We start from the raw sequence: 15,631 nt of genomic DNA, 5'->3' as shown, positions 1-15,631 counted from the left end.
TAATAAAACATAATTTATAAAGATGTATTGGATAAAACCAATCACTGGAGGAAATGTGAAAATGACTTGAATTCAGATTGTGTATTTCAGCGTGTTATTTCTTATGTATGTTATGGTATACACTAAGTTTGTTGATATGTAGTGTAGACAATGTTTGAAGATGCATGCGAATATAATCTGCTCACCAGAGTAATTCGCACATTGTCAATTTCTCTTGTCTTCAATTGGCAAATGTATATTGCCATATATAACTTTGAAGTACATGTTCATGGTACTTGAATTAAACATATTTTTGGCGTCGTATGCAAATATATGCTGACGTAAAAGATCATGTGGTTTTTGTCGTAGATCTATGAACGACGACCTTTTTTTTTCTCCCTACTGTTGTCTTTAGGTTATGCCAGAATCTTTAGAATTACCAGCGCTATATGCGCGTCACCACAGACTACTTATAATTGGGAATTTTACTGCTAGTTTATCGTCCCAGCACCGAAAGGCTCTAGGCAGGTAAGAATACTATATACATTTTCAAGAATGGTGAAGAATATTGGACAAAACAAATTTCAAAGATTAAGTTATAACCGGTTTGGTAGCATGCGAGACGAGCCGCCTGGCTTGCCCAGCTCGTGTGGCTGTGCTAGCGACGTCCCTTCCATCACTACTCGCGCATTGTTGTCACACTTGATTTAGAATCAGCTTGCCATCAAATCACGCCAAGAAAACCTAAACGTCTAGTTTACTCTAACTACATTAACTTAACGTTTAGGTAAATATACTTTTTTTTGTAAACAAAAATAGTTAGGCGTTTAACTTTTGTGCCCATTTGAAGTGGGCACCTGAATGTATCGTTGTAAGACATTTAGCTTGCCGTGTCCCCTGGCTGGGTAGCTAGTTTGCTAGCTCGCGACCCAGTTCACTTCTGAAGTTTGAAAACGTGCTAAAGACTCGTGCTTTAAAACTGCTTCCGAACTGGTTAGTTATACATTGTCTGTTTACAGTTAGCTAGTTAAATAGTCCCAGAATTATTTGAAGAGTTGGCCTAGGTTTGTCGAGCTTGTTGACTAGTTGTGAGTTTATACTAGCTACTGGTAGCAAGCTATAGGACAGTAATGGGAACCATCCTACATATTAGACAGCCCAGCCATTGCTTTCTCTTATCACCGGCGTAACGTTACCTAGCTAGCTATGTGAATATTTTGTCGTCTTTTGTCACGAAGTGCATTCGTTTTCTCACAAGTTAGTTTAATTTAACAAAAGTCCTGTGTATGAACAGGCACACTTACGTAGCTAATTTAGTTATTGTAAATGTTAATTGCTGCTATATAGCTTTGTTTTTTGTTGCGTAGCTGGATGACGCTAGTATGTTAGCAGCCTGGCTATAGCAGATAGCCAGCCAGGCAGATAGGTTAAATGAGGTGACGCCTACCGCGGTATGGATTGGTGCTGGCATAGGCAGCGCGCGCGGCTATGTTGCCCAGTGACAGCAGTGTGGTAAGTTCCACCAGCAGTGGCGGACTGGGACAAGAATTCGGCCTTGGCATTTTATCTACACCAGTTTACATCACTGCAAACTCCCCCCCCCCGGCGGGCCACCAGCCATGCACACACACCACATACACCCTGACCCTACACACCCAACTTAGACACAGGCAGAAGTGCTGACACATAACATTGTCAGTTTACAGTACAGCGTTTTTCAACCGTTTTTGTAGAAGTGACTGGGGAGACACTGTCCTCTTTTTTTTTTCTTTACATTTTTTTTTTTAACAGGCTCATGTTTAAAATAAGTACAAATGTAAAAAATAAAACAACTGGAGCATGCACTCCACAGAGAGCTCAACCAGTGCGCAAACACCTGCCTGTTTGCCCTCCTATGAGAGAGTTCCCTTTTGGCCTCCTATCTGCTCTGTGGATTTTGTTAATTTTATGAATTACTTAATTTTATTTAGTCTCTTAAATATATATATTTTAAATGTAACAAATTGCATGTCAAACAAGCTAATTCAATTTATCTTGAATCTTGGGAGGGTGGGTATTTTCCACCTCAAGCTTGCACTCTCCTGACTTCTGCATGCTAGTGCCTTGTGCTGGCTATGGGTGCCGGGCAGTGAGTTTGAATACTGGTAGGCTACATTTGAGTTGGACCTGTAATGTTTGTGAAACTGTTATAGACTGAGAAGGGGTTCATTCAAGTGTTTTTAGTAAGAGGCAGAAAAACGAGCAGATTTACCTCATTATTCATTTGCTTTCATCAGCTGATAGCCCCTTTTTTCTTGATGTCACTCATCTCACCTCTAGTTAGTAGCCTACTAGAAGTCACTGGCAGTAGCTTCCTTGTGATGAGTGTGTTGCAGAAAATAAATAGGCCAATGTTTAAAAAAAACAAAAAAACATGTGCACCTGCCCACCCCCCATAGGTCTGTGCACGGCCCTACGCTAGAGATACAACTCAACACTATAACTGTGCCTCTGCTCTAGCCAATTTGTTTAACTCGCTGTTGCGCTGTCTATCTGTCGCAGCATCTTCTCTGTGTCACTCTGTGCTTCTTGTTCTGTCTGCTTAAGCCTTAAGTTATAAAAGCCAAGCCTACGACTTAGGCTATATTGCAAATTAGTGCCTGTCATATGTTCCTCTGAATCAACACCTATTACTATTAGTGTTCCAGACGAACATTTTCCCCTGGAGTCACTGGTGCCACTAACTTTTACTGTTGGTGGCACCAGTCCATTATTTGGTTGGATCCAAATCATGAGTAATCATCTTATAAAGTCATTCAGGGCTCGACATACAGGGCTGGCCTGGGGAGGTTTTGGGAATTTCCTGGCCAGTCGATCATCCCTGTACACTGAACAAAAATAAAAACGCAGCAGGCAACAATTTCAACAATTTTACTGAGTTACAGTTCAAATAAAAAAATAAGTCAATTGAAAAAAATTAATTAGGCCCTAATCTATGGATTTCACAAGACTGGGAATACAGATATGCATCTGTTTCTCACAGATACATAAAAAAAAAGAAGGGCCTGGTTCAGAAAACCAGTCAGTATGTGACCATTTGCCTCATGCAGCACGACATATTTCCTTTGCATTGAGTTGATCAGGCTGTTGATTGTGGCCTGTGGAATGTTGCCCCACCCTGCTTCAATGGCTGTGCGAAGTTGCTGGGTATTGGTGGGATCTGGAACATGCTGTTGTACATGTCGATCCAGAGCATCCCAAACATGCTCAATGGGGGACATGTCTGGTGAGTATGCAGGCCATGGAAGGACAGGGACATTTTCAGCTTCCAGGAATTTTGTACTGATCCTTCCGACGTGGGCCAGTGCATTATCATGCTGAAACATGAGGTGATGTCGGCGGATGAATGGCATGGCATGGCAATGGGCCTCAGGATCTTGTCACGGTATCTGTGCATTCAAATTGCCATCGATAAAATGCAATTGTGTCTCTTTGTCCGTAGTTTATGCCTGCCTATACCATAACCCCACCATGGGGCACTCTGTTCATAACATTGACATCGCCCATACAACGCCATAGACGCTGTCTGCCATCTGCCTGGTACAGTTGAAACCGGGATTCATCTGTGAAGAGCACACTTCTCCAGTGTGCCAGTGGCCATCAAAAGAGAGCATTTGCCCACTGAAGTCTATTACGAAGCTGAACTGCAGCCAGGTCTAGACCCTGGTGAGGACAACAAGCACGCAGATTTTCCCTGAGATGTCTGTCAGACGGTTTCTGATAAAAATTATTTTGTTGTACAAACCCACAGTTTTATCAGTTGTCCGGGGGGCTGGTCTCAGACGATCCTGCTTGTGAAGAAGCCGGATGTGGAGGTCCTAGGCTGACCTGGTTACACATGGTCTGCGGTTGTGAGGCCGGTTAGACGTGCTGCCAAATTCTCTAAAACGACATGGAAGGTGGCTTATGGCAAAGAAATTAACATTAAATTCTCTCTGATGTATATTCTTGCAGTCAGCATGCCAATTGCACACTCCCGCAACTTGAGACATCAGTGGCATTGTGTTGTGTCCCCAAAACAAGATGCACCTGTGTAATGATCATGCTGTTGAATCAGCTTCGTGATATGCCACACCTGTCAGGTGGATGGATTATCTTGGCGAAGGAGGAATATTCACTAACAGGGATGTAAACAAATTTGTGCATGATATTTGAGAGAAATAAGCTTTTTTGCATATAGAACATTTTTGGGATCTTTTATTTCAGCTCATGAAACATCGGACCAACACTTATTCACATGTTGAGTTTATATTTTTGTTCTGTATAATAATGCCATTTAAAATCTAAGCTATATACAGTGGGGCAAAAAAGTATTTAGTCAGCCAGCAATTGTGCAAGTTCTCCCACTTAAGTAAAAAGATGAGAGGTCTGTAATTTTCATCATAGGTACACTTCAACTATGACAGACAAAATGAGAAAAAAAAATCCAGAAAATCACATTTTGTAGGATTTTTTATGAATTTATTTGCAAATTATGGTGGAAAATAAGTATTTGGTCAATAACAAAAGTTTATCTCAATACTTTGTTATATACCCTTTGTTGGCAATGACAGAGGTCAAACGTTTTCTGTAAGTCTTCACAAGGTTTTCACACACTTGCTGGTATTTTGGCCCATTCCTCCATGCAGATCTCCTCTAGAGCAGTGATGTTTTGGGGCTGTTGCTGGGCAACATGGACTTTCAACTCCCTCCAAAGATTTTCTATGGGGTTGAGATCTGGAGACTGGCTAGGCCACTCCAGGACCTTGAAATGTTTCTTGAACCTTGAAGTCAGGACCTTGAAGTCACTCCTTTGTTGCCCGGGCGGTGTGTTTGGGATCATTGTCATGCTGAAAGACCCAGCCACGTTTCATATTCAATGCCCTTGCTGATGGAAGGAGGTTTTCACTCAAAATCTCACGATACATGGTTCCATTCATTTCCTTTACAAGGATCAGTCGTCCTGGTCCCTTTGCAGAAAAACAGCCCCAAAGCATGATGTTTCCACCCCCATGCTTCACAGTAGGTATGGTGTTCTTTGGATGCAACTCAGCATTCTTTATCCTCCAAACACGACGAGTTGAGTTTTTACCCAAAAGTTATATTTTGGTTTCATCTGACCATATGACATTCTCCCAATCTTCTTCTGGATCATCCAAATGCTCTCTAGCAAACTTCAGACAGGCCTGGACATGTACTGGCTTAAGCAGGGGGACACGTCTGGCACTGCAGGATTTTGAGTCCCTGGCGGCGTAGTGTGTTACTGATGGTAGGCTTTGTTACTTTGGTCCCAGCTCTCTGCAGGTCATTCACTAGGTGTGGTTCTGGGATTTTTACTCGCCGTTCTTGTGATCATTTTGACCCCACGGGGTGAGATCTTGCGTGGAGCCCCAGATCGAGGGAGATTATCAGTGGTCTTGTATGTCTTCCATTTCCTAATAATTGCTCCCACAGTTGATTTCTTCAAACCAAGCTGCTTACCTATTGCAGATTCAGTCTTCCCAGCCTGGTGCAGGTCTACAATTTTGTTTCTGGTGTCCTTTGACAGCTCTTTGGTCTTGGCCATAGTGGAGTGTGACTGTTTGAGGTTGTGGACAGGTGTCTTTTATACTGATAACAAGTTCAAACAGGTGCCATTAATACAGGTAATGAGTGGAGGACAGAGGAGCCTCTTAAAGAAGTTACAGGTCTGTGAGAGCCAGAAATCTTGCTTGTTTGTAGGTGACCAAATACTTATTTTCCCCCATAATTTGCAAATAAATTCATAAAAAATCCTACAATGTGATTTTCTGGATTTTTTTTCTCATTTTGTCTGTCATAGTTGAAGTGTACCTATGATAAAATTACAGGCCTCATCGTTTTAAGTGGGAGAACTTGCACAATTGGTGGCTGACTAAATACTTTTTTTCCCCACTGTAATTGATTAATAAATGGATGGATTCCTAAAGCTGTTTGTTATGTTGATTATTTATTGCACGCTGCACACACATATCCTATAAATAATCTGTTGTGCAGAGAGTGCGCAGCTCTCAAACAGCTGGTTGTTATGTGGAGCAGCTCACTGAAGACCGGTAGGGGTAGGAAAGATGTTTCAAGTTATCTACCAGTAAATGCAAAGTCAATAATGGGTATGCAAACCAGGTATTTCATAAGTTCATAGTCTTGGTTGAATATATGCGATGCACAATTCAGTCATCATGGATTAGCATGCATTGAAAATCAGACCTTTCCTCTGGGCTTTTTGGTTCTTGAAAAGTCATTGAAATTATGATGGTATATTTGTACCTTCTACTGCTCCAATATAATTATTCTGTGATTTAATTTTTATCAGATTTTATGAGAGATGTAGCCACTTTAGTTTGTTTTTGCTGTTTCAATTGAAGGGTGTTGTTCACCTTTTATGCACTGTTGGTTAGAGCCTGTATGTAAGCATTTCACTGTAAGGTCTACACCTGTTGTATTTGGCGCACGTGACAAATAAACCTTGATTTGAAAACTTTGATTTGATTTGTGTTGCACTAGTCTGTTGCGGTAAAACCACGTGTGGTTATTAGGAGCAAGACAACATTGAATGTTGGCATCAACTTGATTTCCATACAAAGGGAACCTGGTTTTTGGTCGCTTTCTAATTTTTAAACATGATCCCAATTACTTTTTAACATCTGAAATGGTGAGACTATCTACCACATGGACACTTCATTAGTGTGTTTGTCAGGAGCATGCTGTCTATTTAGGCAGGCTATGGCCATCATTATTTTGACATTTTAGAATGAAAAAATAAGGTGAATGCCATTGGGTAGGGCTTTACATTTTTTTTGTTAAATCCACTTATTGGATGTGTCTCCCAATACTGCCCAATGGTGTGTGTGTATATATACACGTATGCTCTTTTGAATTGAGCATCTTGGCAGAAACACCCCCTCCACTACCTTTACTGCCACTGCTGAAGAAAATCCTAGGGGAAACAGGAACATCCACTGGTCTTGATGTGCCTTTTGGTCATGACGTTAGTTAGTGATGTCAGCTAAATCTAAAAGACGATCCCTGCTAAGAGTCATTGGAGTACATAGGCTAGTCTGTGGGGAGCCGACATGTATCATACTGCCTTTTTCAGAATGACAATCCTCCTTTGACACAAGCACATCACAGAAGCTGATGTCACTCTGTGGAGTTCAATGCCTACAGCTCATTCTATTTTACTGATAAGGCTTACTGTATGGGAAGGTTTAGCTGGAAATGGTCAGACATGGTTTCTCGTTTGCGAGTAAACAAAGCACTAGGGTTGTCGGGCTCAGGCTACTTTTATGCTGTATCTCTAAGGCCCACTTTTAATTACCGGTATCACTGTCCCTTCACTCAAAAGTAGGCTCAAAACTCTTTTATAGCCATGGCCAGAGATGGTGACATGGTAAGAGGCTAGTAGTAAGTCTACGTTTTTGTAGTTTGGTGTCATGTTTTGTAGCCTTAATTATGTAGGCCCAATAATAGAAATGTAAGAGTTCTTGACAGGACCCCATTTCCTTAAGCCATTGCAACATACCATAGGCCTACACTGTTCTGTCACTCACTCCCCTTATTTCAATACAAGGTGTTAAACAAATCCATTCTGCTGAAAGATATTTATAAAATGGCAACAATGTGGAGACATTACAATTGGAGCTAGGCTGATTGCCGACTAGTTTTTAAAGCCTCGGAGTCTCTGTGCCCAAACAATAAAGTAATGCCTGTCATTTCCAAGTATCGTGTTCCATGCGAGAGATTCTTGGTTCATGGATAAATTATGCAAAATGGTGTTAAGCATTTTAAAATGTGATATTATGGTGATCAGTTACTTGTTAGTTTTGAGTGATGTAAGTATTGTACTAGTCTTATCAGTGGTGCTCAGCAATAATCAGAAAAACACAGATGTTTCCATTTTGTCTTCAGACTAGCCCTTACTGAACATTTTGCTGCAAAATCTGGTGCTACTTGATTTTTGGTTCCAGCTCAAGGAATTAATTCATCTGCATCTTATTTGAATTTCCTGCTTGCATAATTCTTGGTTAATGTGAGCTCCAGAGGGCTGCTTGGCAAGCATGCACTTGTGCCAAAAATGTGAAAATCATGTGGTGCAAATACAAACAATGTGCTCTGACCCCCCCCCCCCACAAGCCCAAATTCGGCAGCTTGGTTCTTACCCTCTTTCCTCCACTGTGCCAGGCTTGCCTAATTTGGATTTTAACATGCATAGGCTCCTCCATTTTGTAACATGCAGACCAAGCAAGGTGTAGTATACCTAGCCTGTAAATACACTACACGACCAAAAGTATGTGGACACCTGCTCATTAAACATCTCATTCCAAAATCATGGACATTAATATAGTTGCCCCCCCCCCCCCCCCCCCCCCCCCCCCCCTTGCTGTAACAGCTTTAACTCTTCTGGGAAGGCTTTCCACTGAATGTTGGAACATTGCTGCGGGGACTTGCCTCCATTCAGCCACAAGCTTTAGTGAGGTCGGCACTGATGGCCCTTTAGGCCTGGCTCGCAGTCGGCGTTCCAATTCATCCCAAAGGTGTTCGATGGGGTTGAAGTCAGGACTCTGTGAAGGCCAGTCAAGTTCTTCTACACCGATCTCGACAAACCATTTTTGTATGGATCTCGCTTTGTGCACGGGGGCATTGTCATGCTGAAACAGGAAAGGGCCTTCCCCAAACTCTTGCCACAAAGGTGGAAGCACAGAATCGTCTAAATGTCATTGTATGCTGTAGCGTTAACTTCTTAAGTAAAAGAAGGAAAATAAAAGTAACTAATTAAACAGCAGCAGTAAAATGACAATAGCGAGGCTTTATACAGGGGGTACTGGTACAGAGTCAATATGCGGGGGCACCGGTTAGTCGAGGTAATATGTACAAAAGTGACAATGCAACTGATTGCAACAAACGGACATACTGTTTTTATGCGCTACACACTTGGCGGCCCCATTCTGTGAACTTGTGTGGCCTAGCACTTCGCGACTGAGCCGTTGTTGCTCCTAGACGTTTCCACATCACAATAACAGCACTTGACCGAGGCAGCTCTAGCAGGGCAGAAATTTGAACAGACTTTTTGGAAAGGAGGCATCCTATGATGGTGCAGTGTTGAAAGTCACTGAGCTCTTCAGTAAGGTCATTCTACTGCCAGTGTTTGTCTATGGATATTGCATGGCGGTGTGCTCGATTTTTATAGACCTGTCAGCAAGGGGTGTGACTAAAATACTTTTGTACATATAATGTACTTCATAAGAGTACGGCTCCCGAGTGGCGCAGCGGTCTAAGGCACTGCCTCTCAGTGCTCGAAGCGTCACTACAGACACCCTGGTTCGAATCCAGGCTGTATCACAACCGGCCGTGATCTCATAGGGCGGCGCACAATTGGCCCAGCGTCGTCGGGGTTTGGCCGGTGTAGGCCGTCATTTTAAATAATAATTTGTTCTTAAATGACTTGCCTAGTTAAATAAAGGTTACATTATTTTATTTTTTATGTAGAATATAGATTAGACAACTTCTGCATGCTGCATTAGATTAATATTTAATGCTTCAGGTAATGCATTTGAATTCAGTTCTCACTGAATCAAGTGTCTGTTTCTTTCCAGAGAGCTGCATGTGGGAGCTACTGTAGCCATGGAGTCTGTAGTGTAGAGCCATTCTCCGCAGGTTCACAAACATCATTCATGGCATAGTTAGCCCGGTTTACAGAAAAATAATCAGCTAGTCTGCTCACCCCCTTTGAATACCATAGTCCATTAATTGCCAGAACAAAAAAAATGCATATTGCACAATGTGCTGATTTTAATAAGATATGCAAAACATATGAAAATGTATTTCAGTGCATCTACATGACCATCTACATGACCATCTACATGACCATCTACATGACCATCTACATGACCATCTACATGACCATCTACATGACCATCTACATGACCTACTTGTTTATCAATACATTGAATGGGAGTAGTTGGTAGTTCTATGTGGCAACCACTTGCTACGGTTCTCATGTGGATGCAATGTTTTTGGTGACTAAGCAGCATTTTCAGGTGGACGGATGATGTTACTCCTATGGGTTTAAGCTCCCTTGAAAGCCACGTTGTTGTACTCTCGTCTGTAGCGATGATCTCATCCTGAGGGGGAGCTTCTCAGTTTTGCCATCAAAAAAACATTGAGATACTGGTATCATCCTGTCCCTAGGTGGATGACTCCATTTTGTTAAGATGTTTTTGTTTGTCATAGATATCCTGTAACATACAGTATGTTTGGCATATTTTCCAGAACATAGGCCTACATCTATTGTGTATTGTAATCGCTATCTTCGAACAAGCAGCAAAAACAAGATGGTTCCCTCCTAGTAGGATAATGTGGCTTGCTGCCTAGCCCCATTTTACACACATTCCTTCATCATCCCTTTAGGCTGATTGTTATAAAATGGAACTTTCTGCTCCTGGTTTTATCCCACTCTTGCACACTCTTTAAAGTAGCCTAACTGTATCGACGATGAGTTTAACTCGTAACAGCTTTCATTGACAAGTCGTAATGTGATTAATTCTAATAAGTGAAGCACAATGAAACGATACATCCCAGGTGGTGTTTGTCATTCAAATAACCTTCCGAAGCTGTCTCTCTTTCTTTTGGAACATGTTTCCAAGGTAACAACCTTCTATTTTTCGGCAAACACAAAGCAGTGCAGTTTTCCGGGCCTTTGTGGGGCTCTGCCTCTGAGCTGCCCCCCCCCCCCCCCCCGACCATTCTCCGCTGCTGACATTCTTTTCTCGTCTCAGATTCCAGAAGAGGCTACCCAGAGTGCCGCTGGACCGGAGACCAAAGGAGAGCTGGAGAGGGAAGAGAGTGGAGGCGGAACTGGAGCTAGATAGGACACCTCCACCCAGGGAAGCCCCACCCTACTGCGGAAGTGCAGTGAGTACCTTTTCACCACAGGGCAACACTCCGGTGGAGGTGGGATGCACAGGGGGGAAACCGGTACCAGTCTAGTACAATTGTATTGGCTATGCTTGCTCAAATAGGCCCTCTTTAGACTTAGACTTTAGACTTCATTGACATAAGATGTGCACTTTTTCAATTTTATATGTGACTCGTTTCAGGAAACTAGGTGTATGTCACCTGTCACTACTTTCTAGGAGAGGCATTTAAATGTATTTTTTTTTATCAATTTGTTTTTTGGCAGAAATGCCTTCTGGAACATGTGAACTTTCATGTGCCTTATTAACAATTTGTATGCCATCTGTAAATATTAATACAATTGTTAAATTATGAGCCTAGTTGGTTTAGCCACGGATTGGTCTGCCATGTAGCACGCTTCTGTCTATTATATGAGCTGGTCAGCATGTGTAGGTGGTCCTTTTCTAGCACAGCTTTTTTGAAAAGTATCACATAGGGGAACTGCAAAGGTGTTGCGCTCCACTTTCTGGAGGAGCGAGTTTTGAAATCAGTGGAATTAGAGTATGATAGCGAAGGAGATGGAAAAAATTCTGGCATTTTGATTGCAAATATTCAGAGGGAGTTGAAAAGAAACACACCGAAGGCTGTTGTATAAAACACCGGTCTCCGGATTACATCTTCAAACTCAGGGCAACCATGGCAATCGTGACAGAGGGAGAAGCGTCCATCCATGTACAGTACCAGTCAAAAGTTTGGATACCTACTCATTTTTCTTTATTATTTTTATTATTTTCTACATTGTAATATAATGGTAAAGACAAACTATGAAATGACACATGGAATCATGTAGTAACCAAAAAAGTGTTAAACAAATCAATATATATATATATATATATATATATTTTTTTTTTTTTGCATTTCTTAAAGTAGCCACCCTTTGCCTTTGACAGCTATGCACACTCTTGGCATTCTCTCAACCAGCTGCATGATGTAGTCACCTGTAGAGGTCGACCGATTAATCGGAATGGCCGTTTAATTGGGGCCGATTATAAGTTTTCATAACAATCGTTATCTTTGGACACCGATTTGGCCTATTTTATATTATTTATTTATTTTATTTAATCATTATTTAACTAGTCAGTTAAGAACACATTCTTATTTTCAATGACGACCTAGGAACGGTGGGTAAACTGCCTCGTTCAGGGGCAGAACGACAGATTTTTACCTCGTCAGCTCGGGGGATTCAATCTTGCAACCTTACAGTTAACTAGTCCAACGCTCTAACCACCTGATTACATTGCACTCCACGAGGAGACTGCCTGTTACGTGAATGCAGTAAGCCAAGGTAAGTTTCTAGCTAGCATTAAACTTATCTTATAAAAATCAATCAATCATATTCACTAGTTAACTACACATGGTTGATGATATTACTAGTTTATCTAGCGTGTCCTGCGTTGCATATAATCGCTGCGGTGCGTATCGTTGCTCCAATGTGTACCTAACCATAAACATCAATGCTTTTCTTAAAATCAATACACAGAAGTATATATTTTTAAACCTGCATATTTAGCTAAAAGAAATCCAGGTCAGCAGGTGAAATTGTCACTTCTCTTGCATTCATTGCACGCAGAGTCAGTGTATATGCAACAGTTTGGGCCGCCTAATTTGTCAGAATGTTACGTAATTATGACATAACATTGAAGGTTGTGCAATGTAATTGGAATATTTAGACTTATGGATGCCACCCATTAGATAAAATACTGAACGGTTCTGTATTTCACTGAAAGAATAAACGTCTTGTTTTCGAGATGATAGTTTCCGGATTCGGCCATATTAATGACCTAAGGCTCGTATTTCTGTGTGTTATTACGTTATAACTAAGTCTATGATTTGATAGAGCAGTCTGAGTGATGGTAGGCAGCAGCAGGCACTTTTGTGTGTTTGCCAGGAGCTGTTTATGACCTCAAGCTTATCAACTCCTGAGATTAGGCTGGTGTGACTGATGTGAAATGGCTAGCTAGTTAGCGGGGTGCATGCTAATAGCGTTTCAAACGTCACTCGCCCTGAGACTTGGAGTGGTTGTTCCCCTTGCTCTGTATGGGTAACGCTGCTTCAAGGGTGGTTGTTGTGTTCCTGGTTTGAGCCCGAGGAGAGGGACGGAAGCTATACTGTTACACTGGCAATATTAAAGTGTTTTAAGAACATCCAATAGTCAAAGGTTAATTAAATACAAATGGTATAGAGAGAAATAGTCCTGTAATTCCTATAATAACTACAACCTAAAACGTCTTACCTGGGAATATTTATCACTCATGTTAAAAGGAACCACCAGCTTTCATATGTTCTGAGCAAGGAACTTAAACGTTAGCTCTCTTACATAGCACATATTGCACTTTTACTTTCTTCAACACTTTGTTTTTGCATTATTTAAACCAAATTGAACATGTTTCATTATTTATTTGAGGCTAAATTGATTTTATTGATGTATTATATTAAGTTAAAATAAGTGTTCATTCAGTATTGTTGTAATTGTCATTATTACAAATACATTTAAAAAATCAGCTGATTAGTCGGTATCGGCTTTTTTGGTCCTCCAATAATCGGTATCGGCGTTGAAAAATCATAATCGGTCGACCTCTAGTCACCTGGAATGCGTTTCAATTAACATGTGTGCCAATCAGTTGTATTGTGACATGGTATGGGTGGTATACAGAAGATGGCCCTATTTGGTGAAGACCATGTCCATATTATGGCAAGAACAGCTCAAATAAGCAAAGAGAAACGACAGTCCATTACTTTGACTGACCTTCATGACTTAATGTGGAAACTTTCAATAACTTTGAAAGTTTCTTCAAGTGCAGTTGCAAAAACCAAGCGCTATTATGAAACTGGCTATCATGAGGACCACCACAGGAAAGGAAGACCCAGAGTTACCATGGTGGAGAGTTTGGAATCTGATTGATTGCTTCTGTGGACAGGTGTCATTAATACAGGTAACAAACTGAGATTAGGAGCACTCCCTTTAAGAGTGTGCTCCTAATCTCAGCTCGTTACCTGTATAAAAGACACATGGGAGCCAGAAATATTTCTGATTGAGGGGGGGTCAAATACTTATTTTCCTCATTAAAATGCAAATACATTTATAACAGTTTTGACATGCGTTTTTCTGGATTTTGTTGTTGTTATTCCGTCTCTCACTGTTCAAATAAACCTACCATTAAAATAATAGACTGATAATTTCTTTGTCAGTGGGCAAATGTACAAAATCAGCAGGGGATCAAATACTTTCTTCCCTCACTTGTACCTCTGCTACAGAGGATAAGTTCATTAGAGTTTACTGCACCTCAAATTGCAGCCTAAATAAATGCTTCAGAGTTCAAGTAAAACACATCTCAACATCAACTGTTCAGAGGAGAATGCATGAATCAGGATTGCAAGGTCGAATTGCTGCAAAAAAAAAACACTAAAGGACACCAATAAGAAGACTTGCTTGGGCCAAGAAACAGGAGCAATGAACATTATACCAGTGGAAAACAATCCTTTGGTAGAATGAGTCCAAATTTGAGATTTTTGGTTCCAACCGCCGTGTCTTTGTGAGACGCAGGTGAACGGATGATCTCTGCATGTGTGGTTCCCACTGTGAAGCATGGAGGAGGAGGTGTGATGGTGGGCGTGCTTTGCTGTTGACACTGTCAGTGATTTATTCAGATTTCAAGGCACACTTGACAAGCATGGCTACAACAGCATTCTACAGCGATAGCCCAAACCAGGTGAGATGGTGTAAATGGGATAATAATTTTGTTTTTCAACAGGACAATGGCCCAACACACCTCCAGACTCTAAGGCCATTTGACCAAGAAGGAGAGTGATGGAGTGCTGCATCAGATGACCTGGCCTCCACTGTCACCCGGCCTCAATCCAATTGTGGTTTGGGATGAGTCAGACCGCAGAGGGAAGGAAAAGCAGCCAAGAAGTGCTCACCATATGTGGGAACTCCTTCAAGATGGTTGGAAAAGAAATCAAGGTGACGCTGGTTGAGAGAATGCCAAGAGTGTGCAAAGCTGTTATCAAGGCAAAGGGTGGCTACTTTTAAGAATCTAAAATCTATTTTTGATTTAACTTTTTTTTTTTTGGTTACTACATGATTCCATATGTGTTATTTTATAGTTTTGATGTCTTCACTGTTATTCTACAATGTAGAAAATAGTTTAAAAAAATAAACACTTGAATGAGTAGGTGTCCAAACTATTTTGACTGGTACTGTATAAGGGTAAAATAACTAAAGCATGATTTTAGTTAGGTAGCTAACGTTAGCTGGCTGGCTCACTAGCTAACCTTACAAATAATATTGCTACACAGATCATACATGCATCTCAGAGCCATTTGCATTACTAGTTGTAGCGTAATGTTAGCTACCTAGCAAACATTGAACCTGATTGGTTAGCTACCTGCAGATTCATGCAGGGTAATAACGTTATGAGTTGGGATTTTGGTTAATTGTGTAGCTAGCTAGGGGGCCTCCCGGGTGGCGCAGTGGTCTAAGGTTATTACACTGAGCCACCAGAAATTCTGGTTTCGAGCCCAGGCTCTGTCACAGCCGGCCACGACCGGGAGGCCCATGGGGCGGCGCACAATTAGCCCAGCATCGTCCGGGTTAGGGAGGGTTTGGCCGGCAGGGATATCCTTGTCTCATCGCGCACTAGCGACTCCTGTGGCAGGCCTG

At 41.5% G+C, this 15,631-nt stretch overlaps 1 protein-coding gene across 3 annotated transcripts in view; it reads left to right on the top strand.

Moving 5' to 3' along the window:
* The first annotated feature begins 356 nt into the window (after positions 1-356).
* Positions 357-15,631, top strand: part of LOC109903579 (zinc fingers and homeoboxes protein 2) — a 29,161-nt gene continuing 13,886 nt past the window's right edge. Inside the window, exons 1-3 of one of the 3 annotated variants that reach the window (XM_031788604.1) lie at positions 357-507; positions 10,791-10,926; positions 14,721-14,932. The gene's annotated coding sequence lies outside the window, so the exon portion shown is untranslated. The remainder of the gene's footprint in view (positions 508-10,790; positions 10,927-14,720; positions 14,933-15,631) is intronic. The other 2 variants (XM_020500371.2, XM_020500372.2) reach the window with 2 other exon arrangements.

Source organism: Oncorhynchus kisutch, linkage group LG14, assembly GCF_002021735.2.
Source record: "Oncorhynchus kisutch isolate 150728-3 linkage group LG14, Okis_V2, whole genome shotgun sequence".
NCBI classification, from domain to species: domain Eukaryota; kingdom Metazoa; phylum Chordata; class Actinopteri; order Salmoniformes; family Salmonidae; genus Oncorhynchus; species Oncorhynchus kisutch.
This window is presented reverse-complemented; position numbering and strand designations above follow the sequence as displayed.